General features: G+C 42.3%; 1 protein-coding gene across 5 annotated transcripts in view; it reads right to left on the bottom strand.

Annotated features, from left to right (window-relative positions):
• Window positions 1–22,196, bottom strand: part of slc8a3 (solute carrier family 8 member 3) — a 102,309-nt gene that overhangs the window by 69,909 nt on the left and 10,204 nt on the right. The window lies entirely within an intron of this gene.

Below are 22,196 nucleotides of genomic sequence, written 5' to 3'. Positions count from 1 at the left end.
TATGGAAGGTCATTTTATATGCAGGTTCTATGGCTGATACATATTTTCAATCATGCTGTACCAGTACCGCCAGTCTGTGTCAACCATCATTTGCATTGCTGATAAACTTTATTGCAACCACTCTAAAAGTAGAGGCCATTGTGTTTAGAACACTATATTAAAAAAGTATTTAGGAAGTGGGTAAAAGTGGGTATTGCTGTAGTTGGTGAAGAAAAACACATTTTCCCATGGTCTTCATACTGTAGATCTTGCAGGTATGGGGGGGTGGTGGCAGGTAGCAGCAGATTCTCTCTCCTCCCTGGCCGGGCCTGACAGCCACAGAGGAAGTGAAGTGAAACATGCTCCCTGAGGTGCCGACACATTTCTGTCTCAGACCTGTGAAGTGCTGGACAAAGCACACACAAACACACTCACAGATACAGTAAGCACAGACATGAATGTACGCAGAAGTAGACAGACACGCACACATTCGTACTAACTCCTGCTGATACTTACACACACCTGGATCTACACAGCGGGACATTTAATGCCCGCAGAAACACATAACACTTTTGGGAGCAGATCTAGCTTCTGCACAACAGGAGGTGCTATTGGTAAGTTTTAAAGAACCTTCTGGAAGTTTCAGAGTCCGTTCAGAATGCCTTGCCTGCGTCAATCCAGCTTGCAGCTTTCCTGAGAGCAACATCCAAACTACTTCACACTCGACACTCAACTTCCTTTGGTCCTTGGCAACACACCCACCATGACATAGTTTTGTCCCCCAGCAATGCTAGAGTAAGCACATCATTTCTGGAGTTGGCTGCTCCGCTCCGCTCCAATCTAGGTGATGGCGTTGAAAGTCGCAGTCAAGTTTCACCTTTCGTAAAACCCTGGCATGTGCGTGTTGTAAATTGTGCCGTTGCTGCAAAGCCCTCTTAGTCTAGTTTTGCCTTTTTCTTCACATCAAGTCTCATGTAGAAGATCGATGTTTGAAGGTTTCTCGAGAGCCACTCAGCCAAAAACTTCAGAGTTGACACTGCACTTCCTTGGGTCCTCAGCATTACAACCGCGAAGTTTGAAGTCGATCGGATGAGCGGTTGTTTCGAAAATCAAAATACAGACAGACCGATAGCTATTCCTCTGTTTACAGTTAGATAGCTTGCATGGTGGAGAAGCATGGCGAAGAATCAACAAGCGACACTTTAGATCACAGATAAATTAGACCTACAACAACTCTGTCCAAGAAGCACAGACCTCTGTATATACAGTGATTGTTTGTGAAGACATCTTTTATTACCACACGTAACTATGCAATTCAGCCATTTTGAATAGCTGCACATCAGCAGCTGCTTTACAGTGTTTCCCCTAACTACAGTGTTTGACTTCACGCGGGATAGTGGCACCACTGTGTGTCAAGCAAAAGTAATTAGAGGTTATAGCGTAAGCAATTTTCCACAAGGTAGTAGGATGCTCTAAATACAGGAGACACCATTAACTTTTTGATGACTCTTCAAGTGTTGCATTCAGCTTGTGTACCACTTGATCATATCAAACACACCTTGGCTATACATTACAGCAAGTGCCGGCAATCGGGAAAGCAAACCCAGACGTTCATCCATGGAGAGGCCATTTATGAGTGAAGCTGTGATTTCCTGAATGTAACAGGAGAAAGGCCAAGTCGGTCATTACCATTGCCTTGGCAGAGGGATTCCCGAAGCCCACTCCGCACTCTCCCACTGAGTAATCCTGAAATGTCGTCCATTCTCAAGTTACCCTGAGGAATGGGCCAACACGGATGAAGAGGGGGAGGAGGGAGAAAAAGAGGGGCTAAACAAGAGTACGGAGCAGAGCCCACGTGGGGATCAGAGTCTTAAAAGCAGCGAGGAAGCCTGTCCTAGAGGATCCCTGGTCTCCTCCTTTGGGGAGTAGAGCTGTCTCCCTTTATGCACTCTCCACCTCCCTCTTTTTTTCTGTCTGTTGTTATGTTCCTATCTCTTTACTCACCCGTTTCACTCATTACTTTCTCTGTCCTTCTCACCTGGTGTCTGTCTCATTCTCTTACCCTTATTTCGATGAATCTTTCACCCACTTTTGTTTCCACATTTGTTTTCTCTGTCTGTCTGCCCTCCCCTTTTCTCTCTTTCCCCTCCTCTCGCTGTCATGGCTGCAGAGTGTCATGGCAAAGGGAGATGGAGGTGAGGTTACAAAAGAGGAAAACAGATGACGGGTGTGGGAAACGAAATGAAAAAGGAGGGGAGCAGCAAAAGGGAAGCGAAGATGTGGAGTTAGATGTATAATGAGGCAGGGAGCACCAGGGAGAAAAGACAGCGACCGAAGAGAATGAAAGAGGGGTTGAGAAAACAAGAAAATGTAGGGGAAGAAAGACAGAAAGCAAGAGAAGGAAAAACAGAGAGCAAAAGCAGCAGATAGAGGGTAAAGGAAATGCAGGAGATGTTTTTTTCCCCTTCCTTTTATTTCCCCCCAGTGTCACCCTGATTATATAAGTGCCACGTGCTAAAAATAAAGCCCGCAGTACAAACTGTGAATGTGAGGCTGTGTGTGCGCGCGAGTGTGCATCTCCCTCTCGCACACGCATGCCTGCACTTGATGCTCATACAGAATCACACTCAGATACACACTCACGCATACACACTCACCGAGCGACAGTCACGCATCAGATGGAGGCACACATGCAGCGGCGATGAGCCGATGTGTTCACGCAAAACACACTGATGCATGCGCACGTACAGCCCAGCCCGGCGAGCCGGGAGACGGGCGAAGATTCTCTCCGGTTGCCATGGCGACATAGCCTCCTTCAGATGGAGAGGAGAAGCGGTATGACTTCCTGGAGGGACAGAGCAGAGCAGAGGCGCTCCCACAACCAGCTTGCATCACATCATCCTGCCTGCTCTTCTCCCCACTCTTCATCTTTTCTCCTCTTTTTGTTCTGCTCCTCTCCTCTCTCTTATACTAATTTCCTCCTCTCAAGCCCTCGCCAGGGTTTCATTTGCCTTATTTTCCTGCGTGTGTGTGTTCACTTGATCCCCTCCCTGCTTATTCATAAATCCCATCATCAGCCCTCAGGAGGGGCCTCGCTGGCTCGGGGCCGGGTGCCACAGGTCTGAGGCTGTGGTGCCACCGGATGAGGCTGCTGAGGCGGCCGCTCATCCCCCCCACACCTTCATCAGTAATCTCCTCATGTGCTGCTTGTGATGTGCTCCCCGTAATCCATCTCTGTAAGCGCCTGGCAGGCAGGAGACAAGGGCCCTTTAGAGCCGGTTTCATCTGTTTTAGCAGCACCACTCCTGTGGCCGAGGACCACATCACATCAACTTCCATCAGGAAGACGCCCGGGGAGAACGGGGGTGTGCGGAGGCTGAGTGGGAAGGGTACTGTTACTAAAAACATGTGATCCATCCTGCTGACATTTGAAGCTGTGGCGAAAGAGCACCGACCCAAAAACTACCTGGGGCTCAGGTGATATTTTTTTCCCAAAACGAGGGCACGTGCGTTCGCACAAGTGCCAACGCTCACATCAGTTAAACAGTACAGGTGATGTGCTGCATGTGCATTCCTCATAATAATGGTGAGACACATACAATAGATCTCTCACACTTGTTCACTCTGTCTCACACACTGTCACACATAGCCTATATTTACACACACACACACACACACACACACACACTTTATAGAGGTTTTGCAGTTACATAACAGATTCCCTAGCAACTACTGCTGTGCTGCTGCCATCATTGAGGTGCACTGGAGAAGTAGCTATGCTCAAAATAATGCCTAAATATATTAAAACAAAGCAAGAGAAAGGATAAATGTTGTAGTGTAGCTCAATTAACAATTTTTTCACTTTGCTGATTTAGTGGGGAAATCCACACATTTAAAGAAAAAGTCCCCTAATATTCAATATTTTTCTAATGGTCAGCAAATAAACTGCTCAGCCTGGTAGAAAGTAGTTCATTCCTCTGTGCCATAGAGCTCCATTGTTGTCCAAAAATACATCAATGCACCACCTTTGCACCGGGTGATACGTTTCGTCACTATGGAGAACATGGGCACTGTAGCTAATTTTGATCAAAGTGCACAAAAACCCTCCTGCTGCTGTAAATTCTCACTGGAGCACAAAATGTGTATTAGTACGCGGCTAAAAGTAGTTCGCAAGAAATGCACTATTTAGTCCTGTTTAAATTTAGTTTTCTGAAGACTACAATGCCCAGTTGTTTGTGTGGTCAGCTGTATTCAGCTTGGATGCACTAGATAAAATGGATACCAATGGCAACCCAGAGTCATGAAAATAGTTATACCGAGAGTTATACTGTACCTAAACAACAGAAAAGCGGATTATGCTGCAGGGATTGTTTTGGGGAACCTTCTATGGAGGCTTAGATACATTTTTGGCTGGACCGTAACAGCAGGGCCAGCCCTATAAACACGAATGTCTGTGACGGACTGACTGAGTGCTGACGTTGTACCGTTGGGCCGTCTGCCAAGTTCATGGAGTTTCCCCGCCGGCCGTTGCTCTTTTAAAATGAATCGGCGCAAACAGTTTCTACTGCGTAATCAGGGGCGCGTTTACAGGCAGTGTTGTGAACTTAGCGCCCTTGTCGCTAGGTTTTCAGACGTTTCACAACCTGTTATGGACTTTTCTTCACGAAAGCACCTAGCGACAACTCTAGAGACTTTTTGGACAAACTTAGCTACTTTCTGTGGAAGAGAGTCGCCAGTACTGCCCCGCGAGCGCGAGGTCGGACAGGCACACCTCTCTATCCGTCTCACTCAACTGACCACCTTCTGACACAGATGTGAATGAGCTGCTAACTTTCTCTGTGAGTGATCATTTTACAGGTAAATATAGCCAAAAATCCCAGCACAGCTGTTGTCTTTAACTAATGCGTGTGGGGCGATTTTTTCAGACAGCGTCGTGGTTATAAAATAAGAATTTTAGCAGTGCAGAGCAGCAGTTTGGAAATGGCTCTGAAGTGAATGCTGGTTAACATGTAGTCTTAATGGACAGCGTTTCAGTTACTATTTAATGCCTGTTCCATTGTCTGACAACAGCTTTATTGGGAATGTGGTTGAATTAAACTACTGTATATGTGAGCACAGAGAGTAGGAGACAAGCAAACAGATAAAGGGCGGTCCAGCCACATACTAGGTTTTGACCTATTCTTGGTTCCTGTGGGTCACCTTTGGCCACCTCTGTAACTGCTCTGAATCCAAGCTGACTGCAGCTTCCATACTGTGTGAATGAGCAATCTAAAAAACGTTTAAGAGCTCCCTTTCAAGGCTACAGGCAGCGAGTTTTTGGTGCTCCAAAAATAGATTTCTTTTAGTTGTTTCCTTCCACCAGATACAACAGTTTGCATGGTACCGAGGTGTAAAAAAGAAAAACATAAAAAAAGTGATTTTTACTTGGCCAGTTAATAGGTAGTTAGCTAACATTGCTAACAGGGTAAGATGATCAAATCAGCACTGATCAGATGTGTCAGTAGCAAAATGAGCAGCTCCCAGCTAAGTCAACACAGAAATTAGCCAATTTCAAACACAGTTTTCCCCTCAGACAGCCATGTCTTCAGTTCGGAAACACAGTCTGACATTCGCAGTCATTGTTGCCCGAGACCTTAGGAACCCATCATGGTCCCCAGGGAGGACATTACATAATTTGAAAGCCCCCTTATAAAGAAATGTTCAAATATACAAATCACAGAAAAATTCTGTCTACTGTGATATAGCCATTTCTATATGAAGGCTTTTTAAAACCACCATTGCTCACTGCTCACTCACTATTCGAGTCCCGCATACCACAGATGATGTTCATTGTGTATAATGTATCCTGGGGTAACATGATTAAGTCTTGGCATGAATCCAGACTGAGAACTCATCCACATATGGTCACGAGGCGACTTTGGACAGCTTGTAACCCTATAGCCTCCGAGGCGGCCCCTGGGCTATGTTTGTGGAATGTGCTGAGTTGACTCCATATTACTCCACATTGTAGGTGCGTCTAAATATCTATACCGTAGGCATTCACACGCGTGTCTTCTAACTGTAACCGTGTAGCTCACCTTGCAAAAAATCCCCTTCATCTCTTGTCACCTGAAATGAAAGCCTGGATGGAATCTCACATAACAGGTCAACTACATATTTTAATGCTCATACCACTCATACTACAGTCCGCAAAATGCTGCCACAGCAGCAAGCGCAGACAGAAATACTCGCAGGCCATCGGGGTACTTGCATCCCACAGCTCCTCGTCTCCTTCTACGTCTGTTAGTATTACAAGGCTATTCATTCAGAATTTTTCACAGCCTTTGAACAATGCAGACAGCCAGTTATGCATAAGTTGACATGGCTTGGCTGACATTATGACAGCCTGACAAAAATAAAGGAAATAAATGATCGGATTTTATTTACAGAAGGTCTAAAATTACCTGATTTGGCATGGAAAGCTTGTACCCCACCAGCAGGTCTTATTTTTCCTATCTCTACGTCTCTGTGTGCCTCCATCACATCACGTATTTCCCTCTCTCTCTCCCTGTGTTTCCCACTGTGTCACACAAGCCTGTCTCCAAACCAAATCAAGAGGCTAGAGAGTCCCATGAGCTTTCGCTTGTTGTTCCTTCCCTTTTGTCAATTTCTCCAATTATAGCCATGTTCAAAGACTGGACTCTCCACACAAAGAGCACTTTATACACTTTCATTTTCCATTCATTTTTATCCAAAATGACTTTGTGGCCCGTGAGATTTAACTGGAAGTCTTACATGTTTGTTTTATTCTCTTTTCCTGTGTGAGACAGAGAGCGCAAGTGGGTGTTCAGAGAAATGAAAACAAAAAAGAAATATGTGTGTTACACTGTATTTTTTGCTTTTATGTAGAAGTTTTAATAACAAGATGCCACATATGGGGAAGAAATCATCCCAATTTTGTGCGTATGATATCTTTAAAAACTATGGATGTCAAAAATAATGAGGCTTATGTGGTTAATACTGTTTCTGCTCACAGGAATAAATGCAAGTTGCGTTCACTAATTCATAAAATGAAAAACAAGAACATGGTGCTTGAATGAATGTGTTTACAATGACTGCAATTAACGATTATTTTCATTATTGATTAATCTACCAGTTGGTTTTTTTTTTCAGATTACCAGTTAATTGTATATTGTATAAAATATTGATAAATGCTCATGAGAAGTTTCGGTGAGGTCATGTCCTCAGAAGGTTTAGCAACCGTTCACCATGTTTAAGTTTCAGTTTTGGTGGACATAGACTGCCAGGAGAATGGTCACTGACTTAATCAAATTAAATTTTAGCATTTAGGGCCCTGGCTTGTCAGATTTTGCGGTATATATGGCCATGTGCACGATGGCCATATGAGAGAAAATGGTGATAGATGCTATATCTGAAAAATCTATCAAATAACTTATCGTCATCTTAGTTTTAAGGTGGTTGCTTTCTTTGCTTCGACGCACATTTTTAAAATAAATATCATATGTCAAAAACCATTAAAAATTAATTTCTTAAAAAAGAAATTTTTATGAAATGCGTGAAGAAAAAAATCAAACTAACTTTTTAAACAAAATCAAGAAATAAAACTCATCTTATCCATAAAACCACATACTAGACGTATGGCCTCATTATTTTTAAAATCATACCTGCAGCCCTGCTTCAGATTACTTATTTTGTCTGACAAATAGTCCAAAACCCAGTGCTGTGTACAGTTTATGCAGTGTATTAAACTGCAGCTTCATTAAAAGACAAAATTCCTGAACATTTACTGGACCTCAGATCTAAAACAGTAAGAGATAAAGTGATTAGTTGATTAAGTGATCTGTCTATCAACGGGAAATAAATCTGCAACTACAGTATGTTATGTTGATCAATTTATTGCAATTTTTTTCCGGCAAAAATGTCAAATATTTTCTGTTTACAGCTTCTCAAAAGTGATGATTTTCTGTTTTTCTCTGTTTATATCATTGTAAATTGATTATCTTTGGGTTTTAGACTGTTGGTCAGACAAACCAAGATATTTAAAGATGTCACATTGGGCATTATGACGGGTGTATTTTAACTATTTTTTGAACTTTCACAGAATAAACCATTGATCAATGGATCAAGAACATACCCGGCAGATTAAATGATAATGAAAGCTCATTACTTGCAGCCCTAGAAACAGTGAAAGTCAACATAAATCGTGAGCCTAGTGTATGAGCCGAAATCAAAAGCAAAACGCTTCCTCAAATGAACACTTGAGCTAATTCTCATGCATCGGCTTGCTGGAGATGAATCGTTGACACTTCAAAAATAACTTGTGTTTGCAGTTCACAGTGAAGATTAAACCACACCATCACTTTCAGCGCTGACAATGAAATTCATCAGCCTGCGCATTCTTGGGGTGGCAAACACCTGCACTAATCCAGGTCTGAATGATGTCCTCCATCCATTATACGATGATTAAATCATTGCCCCCACCACCACCCCCACCCGGTCCCCCAGTCACATCACTGTTATGAAGCAGATATTCATCAGGGCCTCATCGCTGTTTTTTTGGCAAGAAGGTGAACAGTGGGAGGCTGAGGACGGGGAGGAACATCCCTGCCGCACAGCCGAGCAGCTCCATAGAGACCCAGTGACCCCTCTGGCCACCGGTCATATACACTGGCCAAAAGAGAGGCCAAAACCCAGATATGAAAAAGTAGTCAGTGTTAAAGGGTAAGTTCACCCAAATTAAAAGAAAAAACATTTTATAAAAAAACTCAAAAGCAGCATCTTTTTCTAGAAACAGACATAATTTGATGTTTTAAGAGTTTACAGCATGGTGTCATTACTTTTAGCCTTTACAAAACCAAAAACGCAACAGCAAAAAGGCACGGAATTGATAAAGTGTTTTTATTTGCTCTAACATAAGCTACAAACATTAGCGTGTCCAAACTCTTTATTTGAGATGGCATTATGTTCACCAATCACATTGGTTAGTCCTAAAAAACCTCCTTTGCAGCTCTAATCAAGTTTATATTTATGACTCCTTAAGCAGCTGCAAATATTAAAAAAATCATCCGGAAACAGCTTTTTCCAACCAACTCGTGGAGCCAACGTTTGCTTAATTATTTGCTACAGTTGGTAAAATCTGCTAGCGACGGCCGTGGCCGCTGGCTAGAAAGGTTAAGCCGGCTCTTGTTTACCTCTGTCTAAAATCAGGAACCCACTATGATGACTAATTAGATCATGTAAACATTGCGCTGGGCCAGAACGGAAAGCTGGACAGACATAGCAACAGGGGGCAAGACTTAGCGGCTGGTTAAATGGCACTGGGGTGGAGGGCAGATAGCTCAAAACCAGGGCAATTAAAACCCAAAACTATCTGCAAGGCTAGACATCTCGTTTTTTTTTTTTTAATATTGTGGTTGAATCAACTATTTAATGTTAAAGTTCATTGCTCCTGTGTTTTTAAACATTGCGGATAAGACTTTTTTTTTTTTACAAAACAGCGATACAGCGTTTTGGAATGAAGCCTCTCAGCTGTTCCAGCTTGCTGCCACTCCCTTTCCTGCCTCTGAAGGCAATTAAAGCAACCCATCTCACTGAGGCTCCTGTTCAATACCGGCTCTTCCACAAGGCACTGCTTTGAAACTGTCACTACTCTGTGCGTGTGTGTCTGTCTGTGTGTAGCTGACAAAGACTGAGACAGACCGAAAAAAAAAAAAAAGAAAAAAAAAAAAACCCCTGAAAGACATTAAGACAGGCAGAGAGAGACATAAAGAGGAGAAGAAGGAGAGACAGAAAGTCTAGCCAAAAAGAGAGGGAGAAAGATCTCAGACAGAAACAGTTTGTTCGGCTTCACAACGGGGGGGGGGGCTGCTCTGCCAAAGGTGAATCCCTATTTATGGGTTGCAATTATCATTACATAAGACCTCAATTATTCAGCTGCAGTTCTTCCAGTCTTTCATCTATTAGTCATAGGCAAAAGAGCCCTATCAGCCCTCACACACATAACCGGTAAACGTCTGAGTTTCCTGCGTAGCCGTGGCCAAACCCTGCCGGTGCATCTGAATGGTAAACATCGGGGGTGTGTGTGTGTTTGTGTGTTTGTGTGTGGGTGAGGGCGTTGTGTAACTCCTCTTGTGACACAACTCTGTTTCATACCTGCAGCTGGAGGGAGAAAATCTACAGCTTCTTATGAAATCTCATTCCCAACGAACAATCCCTCATCAATCTATATCTCCCCCAAGTCGGAGCCCGCCTTGCCTCCCCCCTTCGGGCACCACATTTGTTCTGTTCTCCTTTTGCTTCGACCATGGCTGCATTCATCAGTAGGCAACAGAAATTCCTTACCACTTCTTTCTTTCCCCCTTATTGACATTCTGATGAAATGGCCTGGCCATAGATGACAGGCAGCAGATTCCCATTAGTCGGAGCTGCCATGCAGGGCGCTGCTTCCCGAAAGACAAGATATACCGTGTTTAACCCATCAACGGAGGAGCACCTCCACCTCAGCTGTCTCCCTCTCAAACACACACACACACACACACATTTCTATCTCAGACTTGCACTCCATCTTTAATCAGGGATGACTGAGAAGCAGGCCAAACTTCAAACATCATAAGATTAAAAGTGTCTGCTTCTGCCTTTATCTCGACGCCAAATTACCTTGTCAGAGTCCGCTTGGTGGTTCGCTCAAATGAGGCACCAGATCACTTTAAACTTATGGGGGGGAAACCAGTATAACATTACAACTGTTAATTTTGACAGATCGACACTGCAGTAATTGCTCAATTAACAGTGTCATAAATAGTGGCAAAAGGAATTAGAGCAATTTTGAGGATGTCAAAACATCAAAGGACTGATTTTCACAAGAGGAAAGATGAAAAACAACCCAGGCTTCAAAACAACCCGTTTTAAATATCTCGGAGGATTGACGCTTGCAAACCAGAGCACCGAAAGCGGGAGGGAACGTAAAGAGTGAAGGAGGGGAGGGAACATGCCCTGATGCCTGCGTTTCTCCTCGCTTTGATGCTGACATCTATAAGTGAAACAGAATGTGGAGTTTTTATCTTTGGTGATTGAGTGAAATAGTGAAAAAAAATTGAGTGAAAGTAAAATAACGGTTTGCCGTTCTCTAATTTAATCCCTGAATAATAGCCATGGAAAAATTATTTCGTATTCTGATCTATCATGTAAAGTTTGAAGTCTAATTACAGAATCCGTTTGAAATGGCCATTGTTCACAGAAAAAAGAATTAGCATCATTACTATACAGCAGGTTTGGAGTGAGTTCACTGTTCGGTTTAGGAAGTAAATTATCATCTGTTTAGAAACTCCTGAAGTTGTAATTATCATAATCAATTTAGAAAGAACTTACAATTAGTACATTGATTCGATTTTTGCAAAAACCAAGGTTCTCTGTCTTTGTTGCACTTAGTACAAAACCTTCAAAACCGACATTCACTTTAAAGGAATAGACTAATTTTTTGTGAATACTTATTTGCTTTCTGCTGGAGCGTTAGATGAGGAGATCGATAACACTCTCATGCAGTAAATATGAAGCTTCAGCCAGCAGCCAGTTAGCTTAGCTTAGCACAAAAAAAATCGAAAAACAGGGGGAGACAGCTAGCCTGGCTCTGTCCAAAGTAACAAAATCTGCCTACCAGCACCTCTAGAGATTACTAATTAACATGTTATAACTTGTTTCCACGGTTCAGGTTGGGCAATTTTGCCAGGCTAACTGTTTCCCCCTCTTACCAGTCTTCGTGCTAAGCTAAGCTAACTGCCTGCTAGCTGTAGCTTCATAACTAATGGTCAGACAGGGGGGTGGTATCGATCCTCGCAGTTAACTCCCTGCTAGACAGTGAATCAGCAAGTTTCCCAAAATGTCGAACTACGGCTTTAAGTCGCAGGCTCTCAGCCTTGCTAAGGAGAAAAAATCATAAGCTAACGTTAACAGATATACAGTGTGGATGGCTCTTTGATGTTGAAAGTATCCCAAGGGTCCTGCTCAAACGGATAAAAACTGGCGATACCGGTCTCTGAAAAAACGAAATAGAAATAGTTTTTACACGTGCAAAACTGATCCTTACAAATCTCTTCCCCAGAAAGCAGACTAATTCCTACTATGAAACTTGCTCGAATTAATAGAGTGACATACAGTATACCCATGAAACACAGTTACATCATATCATTCTGACGAAAATGACAATTAGGGAAAAGATACTGAAACAAAGGGAAATAGTGGGTTATAGGACAGAAGTACATAGGGGAATACAACACTGAAGCCCCTCCAATGGGACTGTGTAGAAAGATCAAAGAGAATTCATAGCATTGGAAGTTTTAATTAGGGCTGTCTAAAGCCTCGGTGCCTTCTCTTTATGAGGTCTTTGACAATGAGAAGAAGAAACACGTGCTGCCTGTCTGTTTCTGGTTTCAAAGACCTGGCTCTTCCCCGACACCCACGTTGGTACAGTCCTGTATAGTTCAATGGGAGGCAAGCCGCATTCATTTCCCACCGGAGCCACTTGTGGTACAAATGAATGCGCTCATGGCGCAGCGAGGTGCTGTGGATAAAACTGTCAACCCAATAACATCTGTTATATCATCTGTGTGATCAGCGAGAGGCCGCTGATTGAGGCAAGACCGAATCTCACATCCTGACTAGGTGGTTCGCAAGAAATGGCAGCCTCGATGTTAGGAGAGTGACGGGAATATGTCTCCTCCCGAGGATATATTTAGAGATGCAGACATGGCGAGCAGGCAGTTTAGCACCGAAACAGGCCGGTGAGGGAATATAAAGCCATGGGGGTTCAAGAGGTGAATGGTTTATATCTTTACCTACAGATCCAACAAACGGACAAATAAGTTCCCTCTGTAATTTCTCATTTTTAGCACAAGATTTAGCTAAACCGTGCCTTAACAGTTGTTTTAATTGACAAAGTCGCAGAGCTTAAGGCAAAGCTTTAGTGCTACTGTAACCTTTTTTAAATTAATTTAAAATAGGTGTCAATGACGGTTGATACTTTGACTTGTGATATGCATGTGCAGATTTTTGCGAATGCGGCGAAGATGAGATGGGCAGAGCATCAATAGCTTAAATTCGCCTTACTGCAAAGGGTGCATTTGACATATAGTAGCTTGCAGCAAGGAGAATATTTCCCGTGTAACTGTAGCAGCAAACACAAACTCACCACATTTACTCCATTTAATCCGTTAATTTTTATGTAAAATATAAACAAGTAAAATAAACATAGATGTGTTTTTATCTTTTCAACCAATAAATTGATCTACTATCCACTCCAGATTGCTATGATTTATTCCAACGCTATCCATCATAATATTAAAGTTCCTTTTTTTTCCCAAACGATATACGTATATCTAATTTTAGAGCCAAACTCCCCTCTCTCTCCGACAATCTGAAAAAAGGCCAGCCGAGTTTGAAATGTTGCTGAATAAATAACAAGGGGAGCCTCAATCTGGTGTGCAGGTTATTGTTTTGTGGTTTTTTTTAATTTGTCATCTACCAAACAATCTCCCACACATTATCTCGCTGATCTGGCCTGACCGCCTTCTTTTATCTCCTAACAACTGGGGATTTTCATGGCCTTGGCTGCTATAATCAATGCTTGTCGTGAGGTAATTCAATCCTTTCCACGGTAACCAGGCCCCTGCCTTCCCTACCTCCTCCTCCTCCTCCTCCCCTTCCCCACACCTGGTCAAGCCTCATCAAATCTGCCAACACTCTGCACAGAAATCTGGGGGCCTCAGCTCTCATTTTCTCTCTCATTCCTTATTCACTCGTTCTTTCTTCCACTCGTTTCCGCCTCTCATTTTGTCCCGTCCATCTCAGACGCTGTTTTTCTCAGACACACTCCACACTTTTCTCTCCATCGGTTTTTCTCTGCCTCTCATTTTGTCTCCATCATTATCTTCCTGCAGCTCGTTCCCTCTGATGCCGTCTCTTCTTCACACATCCTCTCCGCCTCACCCTCTCCGTCCCTTCTCCCTCTTCATCTGTCTCCCTCCTACTTTACCCGTTTTCCATCTCTTTTTACTGCCTGCATGTTTCATTTCACCACCACCTCATCCTCCCCGCTGTCCTGTTGCTGCATCAGTTGGTGGCATGTTGAAGAGCGCTGCTACAACTAGTTGGATGAAATCTAACATGACAGGTGCCACGACTGTGGCAAGAAGCCGAATGTATTTTTTGGAGTTTACATCCAGAAATGACATCCTCTCATTTCCTTTGACATTGGTCTGAAGGTTAGAAAGGTTTTATTCCCTATAAATACTGCTGTTCAAAAATAACCTGCACGTTCATAGGTTGGGAACACTTTGCACTACCCGGCTGTGTGCTGGCACATCATGTGTCAGCAGCTTTATGTCCTGTTAAATTTTACATTTTGTGGGCAGAATGGTGAAAGAGAGAAGATGAGCCAAAAAGAGGAACTAGATTTACAATTTAATAGATTTTAATGTGATTTAAAAGTAGTTTAACCACACCAAATTGTAAATTAAGAATTGTGAATTAGAAAAGAGTTAACGTTAAACTTCTAAATACATCATATCATAGTTTTAAACTATTGAACTTCTGAATTTGGAGCTGTAAGATTCAGAGTTGTGAAGAAGATAGTCCAGCTAGTCATTCTGTTGAGCTAGTGTTAACATTATCTTAAGCAGCTATCAACAGTTCTCAGCCAGATCTCAAAATATTGTCAGGAGTGACTTATCAGCAGTTTATTATCACCATTGGTGGTCAACTATGCAGCCATTATCAATAAATATGATGCCATTTTGAAAGTCATTATCCCATTTAAAGGTTTAGTAATGTCAAGTACTGTAATATCCTAATAAACTGAAAAAATGCAATTACATATTTTTTTCTCAAACACAGTTCTATGATTAATCATTTAAGTCATTTATGGAGGAGAAAGGCTGTTTTTTTTTCTGTTATGTGACATTGTCAATGGAATATTTGGTTGGAAAGGAATGGTAATAAGTCACCTTGGGCTATGGAAACTTGTGTTGGGCCTTTTTTCAGTATTTCCTAATATTTTAATGGCAAAAAAAATTAAGCAAAATACACGTTACCGAATCATCAGGACCTCCTCGGTAGGACAAGGTATTCAGTGCAATATATAGCAGAATATACATGCTACTCTGATCATGAAATTAAGCATTCTGTTAAATGTGCATAAGCAGTTTGAACCCCCAACTCTGACACCTCAACTGCGGCGCTGTGACACTCTGATGGACGTCGGTCCGGAGTTCTGAACAGCCCCTCAATCGAAAGCACAATTACAGGTTGAGACAGAATTAGGCCAACGTCTTTAAAGAGGGGAAGGCACATACGGACGCACTGCTGAAGGCTTAAATAATAAATATGAAGGATGGTGAAGGAAGAAATTAAACGGAATTAGAACAATTCAAATGAAAAGAAATTAACAACGACATAAAGGGGATGAGGATGGAGAGAAAATAGAAACAAGGATAAAAATCCAAGGGCGGTTGCTTGAAAATAGGCTGGGAGAGATAAAACCAAAACAAAAATGTGAGGAGGGGGAAAGCCAGTAAGTGAGCCAGGAACATAGGCCCCCCACACGATAAGAGACAAAGGAAAAGAAAAGAAAAAAAAGAGAAGGAAATTAAAGGGGAGATAGTGGAGGAGATTGAGGTTGAGTGTTAAAAAGAGAAAGAGGTCCCGCAGGCCTTTGGCAGAGCTGTGATCCCAACAGCGTAACCTCTTCATCTTTCACCAGCTCCCGCGACATGACAGCTCTACCCATCTCTGGACCCCAGAGGGGCAGTGCGGGCACATTTGTTTGCCAAAATGACCCTCCGCGGCCCTCCTACCCACACTCCACCTCCATTACCGAGCTTCCGGCAAAACTGCTCTTCCTACATACAGGCGGGCTTAGGTTGGCCACCTGCATGGGTCTAGCATGGGCCTGGATCAAAACCACTGCACTGTCAATGTGCAAAAAATGTGCCGGAATCTGTCATTTGAGATCTATTAACAGCTAACGTCACACACACTGACAAACCAAACCATATTAATGGATTAGACAATTGCAACAACAAAAAAATTGCAATTGGCTCTAAAGCTGCTTTAAATTATTTTAATTTTTTCCCACTTGATGCAACAAGCCGTAAACAAATCTTTGAAATATTTTCACCTTAGTTATTGTTATGGTGACCACACTAGGAAAACATTAGCACCATTAGCATTCATTTGAATAACATGTTTCTGGCCCCCTGATGAATTTAAGTCCAATATTCACTCTCCTTTCTGCTCTGGTTTGGTCTTCACCAATTTCTGGCAAAAATCTATGACTCCTTAAGTTACTAATTACTCCGCTATGGTCACCACCTAGTTCTTAACTTTGTATGGCTGCTGTTTGGCTGCCAGGGCTAAAAACAACACTGGTGAGAGCAGTGAGAGTGAACCAAAGCAGTAAGGTTGTGGGCCAGACAGCTAAACAAGTCAAAATTAAATGCAGCATTTTAGCATTCAGTGCAAATTAGCATGTTTCAATTTTTTCTGTAAAGTCAGGTTTTATTTTTCTCGATTGCGATGCAGCAACCTGCCTTACTATTTCTCTTTTAAAGATGCAGACCTTCAAGGAAATTCTTGAAACAAGAAGATTTGAATTGGACATATCCCTGCATTCTTTACTGCACTGGTAGATTAATTCACCTGTTTGAACAAAATAAGGGTTTAAGGACAGAATTCTTGTCAGAGATGATGTGATAGGAATTTCTTTTACAGTGCAGTAGTCAGATAAATTCAAGGTGCAAGGTTCGTTGAATGCAGAAACCCACACATTTGAATTGAAATTGTTGCAGGTAAAGTGAACAAATCTGAGGTCTTGGATGCTTGTGATATTGTATTATTTGAAAAATAAAATGCAGGGGGAAAAAAAAAGAAAAAACAAAAAAAAAAACAAACTCCATGGGTAAAGTAAAATAAACCCGAAAACATCCCAAAAGAGAATACACTAAAAGAAGAGGAAGAAGATCAGACAGGGACCAAACATACACTCTATCTCTACAGTTATACATTGAACATTCAAGCACTGTTGAATGTGGACTCGACAACCTTACGTTCACCAAAGCTTTCTAAACCCTGGGGCAGGTGAAGCAGATAAGACGTCTAATGGCTAAGATCGTGCAAGTCTTTGGAGCGACGGCTAAAGACGCATAAATCAGGAAAGGAACAGAACTATAAACTCTACAGGTGGGACAAAGAAACGCAGCGGGAATTATAAAAGGCAGCTCACCCCACAAAAGAAAAACTAAAACAAAGATAAAACTGACATCAAAACTCAACAAGGGCAAGAACAGAAAACCCAACAAAATGTATCGATAAAAGTTGAGGGGACTAAAAGAGACAGGACCGGATCTGAAGTTGCCTGGATTTGGACAGTCTCCTTCCTCTTACGCAGAGCTCGTGAGGTAACCTTTAACTTCGGCTTGTTTAAGCCTCCCTCCGGCTTCTGCTTACGTTCTTCTGTCAAGACACCGTGAACATCATCCTGCGCTACACTTCTCCTGCCATGACTTCTATTCTGCTTTCTGCCAAAATCCTCGGGGCCTGGATTTATCAGACATCATTCCCCCTGTTGTGAGCGCAAGTGGGAGGGATTGCTCCACTATTACCGCATTCATTTTCCGCGAAACGGAGGCACCCTCCTTTTTCATCCTCTGTTTTGAGTTTGACGTAAATATCATCATCATCCAGGAGAGCATGGAGTAACCCTTCACCTGCTGCATACGAGCATACGTCACCTTATAAGTCTGCCTCTCGAGTATCAACGGGGAGGATTAGATGGAACGGAAAAGATCCATTTCCCCTCCCGTGTTAACCCCTCCCTCCCACCAGCACAGATGAACACACACACACACACACACACACACACACACACACACAGACAGACACACGTAAGCATCCGATATGTGTTGAGCATGCAGCTTGGGTTCCACTCTGTCCTCGAGGCACCGGGGAGAGAGTTCGGCTAGCTGGTGCCTCAGGGGTCTGACTGTTTTCCCCGGGGAAGCAAAGTCGAGACAGACGGAGAAAAAAAAAAGAAGTCGCTGATGGAAGAGGGAAGATGTAAAATAAAGATTCCCCTCGACTGATTACAGGAGTCTCTGCACTGAGATTCACCTGCCTCTCTTTTCAAGACAAACCATCACACGAGCTCGTCAAAGTTTCTCCAGTCAGCAACTGGCTTTTAAGACAGGAGATGCTGCTCAGCAAATACAGTGAACCCATGATAACGGTATCTGAACCAAACATCCATCTATTTTTTTCAGCTTATTATTTATTTCTTTATAATTGCTTGTGCAGTGGCAGTATACAAAAATAATCTTACAAATGCAGCGGCAGAAATTAAGACAAAAAAAAACAGGAAAAATGTATTTAAAGAATAGATAGTAGATGGGTTCATTATGAGCAGAGTTACATTATGACACAACACTAATATTCACTTTTCTGTTTCATTTTATCCGTCTCGTGGGCCTGATGCCACGTTCATGTCATACTGGAATTATCATAATTACCACTTTACAAGACTACTTTATTAGACTTGTAAATAGCATTCGAGTCAACATCCAATTCATAATTACGACCGGGAAAGTCAGATTTTTCTGAAGCTCCGATATATCTGTCTCGGTGCTTCCATAATATGGACGTGCCGGAACCCAAGCACAGAGGATGCCGCACGTCAGCCAAAGTGCCTTGTTCAACGAAATTCAGCCCAAAATGAATTGATATAGCTTTACATGTTTTTATTGCACTGTATTTTTACCTCTAACATGACCAATTCTGCTATCACACAACTGTCCCCGAGTTATCCTGTGACGTGACCGTTTAGCAAGTCGTAACCATGGGAATCTTTCCCATCCATTTGACACGACACGAACACGGCATACGTCAGCATTTTTAATGAGTGGGTGCTATTTTTTTTCCAAATGTTTTTGTCTGTAGTTTCGGTCAGTAGGTAAAATTTTCCCATTTCATACACGTCCTTTAATCTGCTCGTCCACGTTTCTGTAGGAGGTGCATCTGCCCTGAGCCAGGGTCCACTTATACATTTCCTTGCGTAACCAAAGAAATTATTCATTAAGTATCATAGTCTAATTAGAGAAACTGCATTGCAAATAAAAGTACTTTTTTTAAAATCAAACTTGATTTCAGAGTTCCTGCTGGCTCCGTAAAAGTGCTCTTGCAAAGCGAGAGACACTGCCTAAAGTAATTTAGCTTTGAAACCCAAACCAAGTTATTTTTTAAAACAGATGATACATAATTGTTGAGGTAACACCTGCTTTTGCACCACACAGCTGCTTCCAAAAGAGGAAAACAATGAGAAAGGAAGAAGGAGGAGGAGGACGACGAAGAGGAGGCATGGGAAAGAGGACAAAGGGTGGGGGTGACGTGCAGGGATAGGACAGGAAAGGGTAGCGAGGAACTACTGATGCATTCTAGCGCATTTTCTGCTGCAGCACCCTGGGAATAATACGGAGGAGTGAGTTGCCCCTAAAGGAGGTCCCCTGAGCTGCCCGCAGAGCATGCTGGTCCGGCCTGACGCACGGAGAGAGAGGAGAGGAGAGGAGTAGCCCCGGGACTGTGGAGAGTATAGAGTGAAACTGGAGTGAGATCACAGCGAGTATCGGTTCCATGTGTTTCAAGAGAAAGAACAACCCCACTGCAGGGACGGAGGGGATGTGTGGAAAGAGGAGGCGGCTACAAGTCTGATAATCAAAGACGGGGGAAGAAAAAAAAAAAATCAGACTTGGAGCAGTACAAGATTTTGATTTACAACTGAACAAAGCGAGGAGCCAGTGACTCCTTTTCTTTGACTTCAAAACCCCACTTTTGTCAAGTCCACAAATCATATGTGGAAAAATAAATCCAGAGTCACTTTGCAGGGCCGAACGGGGAGCTTCTTTTAGATGCCGCACGGATTCACCGATTCATGACAGGACGGCACTTGTCTGAGGTCAGAGAGCGAAGAGTGGAGGGCATCAGCTGAGGCTCTGCCCACGTTCACAGCACCAATGCATGTCACTGAATGACTGACTGACTGACTGACTGACTGACTGACTGACTGACTGACTGGACCAGATGAGAAGAGTGATGGATTAAAGAGGACAGCCCTAAAAAAAAAAAAAAAAGAACAAAGCATTTCCCATCTAGAAGAAGATGGATTAGGGTTGTGAGGCAGCCTGCCTCTAAAAACCAAACTTCCTTACCCTCCCTCCTCTTATAAGAAAATGAACAACTGATTAATTGTTTGGTCTATGAATTGTCATTATCACCACTCATCAAAATTCTTGAACTGCGAATGACTTTTCTGTCGATTAACTGACTACTTGTTTCAGCTCTACTTCAGATGTCTTACTTTCAACAGCCGTTGGGACAGGTGATATCTGGGAAGTGTAGTGCGAAAAAGATACTGCAAAGATGCCATCGTCACAAGTAAAAGCTTTTATGGAAAAGGTCGTAAGGGGTCAACTTTAATGTTTAAAATAAAAATACCTCCACTTATTCATTCATTCAGCTTTACTGATGCTCATCTTCCATCAGGGTTGCTCAGTGAAACACTGTGTATATTGGTCAGACGTCAAGTGCCGTAAGCCGAAATCACTCTACATTCGAATAGCTGCAAACTCACCCCACACCCTCATATGCTTTTCTATTATTGTTTCGGGCCTGACAAATAAGACAACAGCAGAAAAAAAAAAGAAAAAAAAACCACCTAAAACTTGACAGCTTCTCTCATCTCCTGTAGCCTTTTGCAAATCCCCCATCCCCGTGCTCGGTGCAACCTTAGCTCCTCTCGCTGTGAGCTGTATCGATTACTAGTCTCAATGCGGCTGCGCTGTGCATGGAGGAAGGTGCCGTGGAGCGGGACTGACCTTTATCAAAAGCATGCAGATGCTGGACCTGGGTTCAGGGGCAGGAAGGGCACCTCTACCGGCAGCCCAGACCGTCACCCTGGCAGGCGGGGAATGCAATGAGAGCAGCAGCCTGTATTAAACCCACCACTCTTCATCCATCAAGTGCAAGCCTACAGCCAAGACCTTCGTATAAACAAGACGAGCTGTTGCGTGAAGCTAAAGAGACAAAGATAAAAGGCTTGAGGGCATCAGATTGGTAAAAATATAGTACCCATTAGATGATTGGTAGTATTTTAACTATAACTGTAACTATTTTGATAATTTAGTTAATTTGTCCGGCACAAATGCCAACAATTCACAAGTCCCCGCAGCAGGATCGGCTGCTTTTTAGTCATAAATTGAAAAGAAAAAAATAAATTGAAATTTCCTCAAAAAAGTAAACAAATATACCAAAGTTTTAGGTTTTGGACTGTTGATCAGATAAAAAGCAATTACAAGATATCACTTTTTATGACTTTCACTGTTTACTGACATTATATAGACCAAACGACCAATTACTTAGTCAAGAAAACAATCAACAGATTAATCAAAAATAAACAGTCATTAGTTGCACCCCTTGTCCTGATTATTTTCAAACTGGGCTTTATTTTAAAACACTTTGCCATGATGCTATTACAAAAAGTATGGCTGCAAGTAACAATTATTTTCATTATCAATTATTTACCTCATTAAATTGATCTGTTTTTCTATAATCTCTCCGAAATGTCAGAACATTGTGAAAAAAAAACCATTACAGAATTGATGTTTGGTATTTCTGTGACTTCAACTAACCGATTATAAAAAGTGAAAATGACTCTGACTATACAGCTACACACCTTTCTTCGTGCAGGCCATACGAGTGCATCAGATAATTTTAAGAAGCCACACAAAAATAGCTGTGAATTACTGGCTCTATCAATCTATCAAAATTTGCTTTTATTATTGTTGTTTTTTCATTTGTTACATTGTGCCCTGGTTTTTGAAAAGTGGTACTCCAGCAACGTAACATTGCAGTATTTCAGTAAATTGGGGAACTTTTTTTTTTTCTCAAGGACAAAATCAAAGTAGCAGAGGCTGAGATATCCTGAGCTTGTGTTCTCGGTATGGCTCAAGCTTGCAAAAATGCTACATCCTACATTTTCCCATGACGAGTAAACTGACCTACATGCGTAAAATCAGTGGAATAAGACTTAAAATGATGATTTTGAATGTTTTTTTATTTTATTATTATTATTATCATTACTTTCCTTGGTTTACCATTACTGTTTACACACTTCCACAATC

Source organism: Xiphias gladius, chromosome 10 (genome assembly GCF_016859285.1).
Source record: "Xiphias gladius isolate SHS-SW01 ecotype Sanya breed wild chromosome 10, ASM1685928v1, whole genome shotgun sequence".
NCBI lineage: Eukaryota > Metazoa > Chordata > Actinopteri > Istiophoriformes > Xiphiidae > Xiphias > Xiphias gladius.
This window is presented reverse-complemented; position numbering and strand designations above follow the sequence as displayed.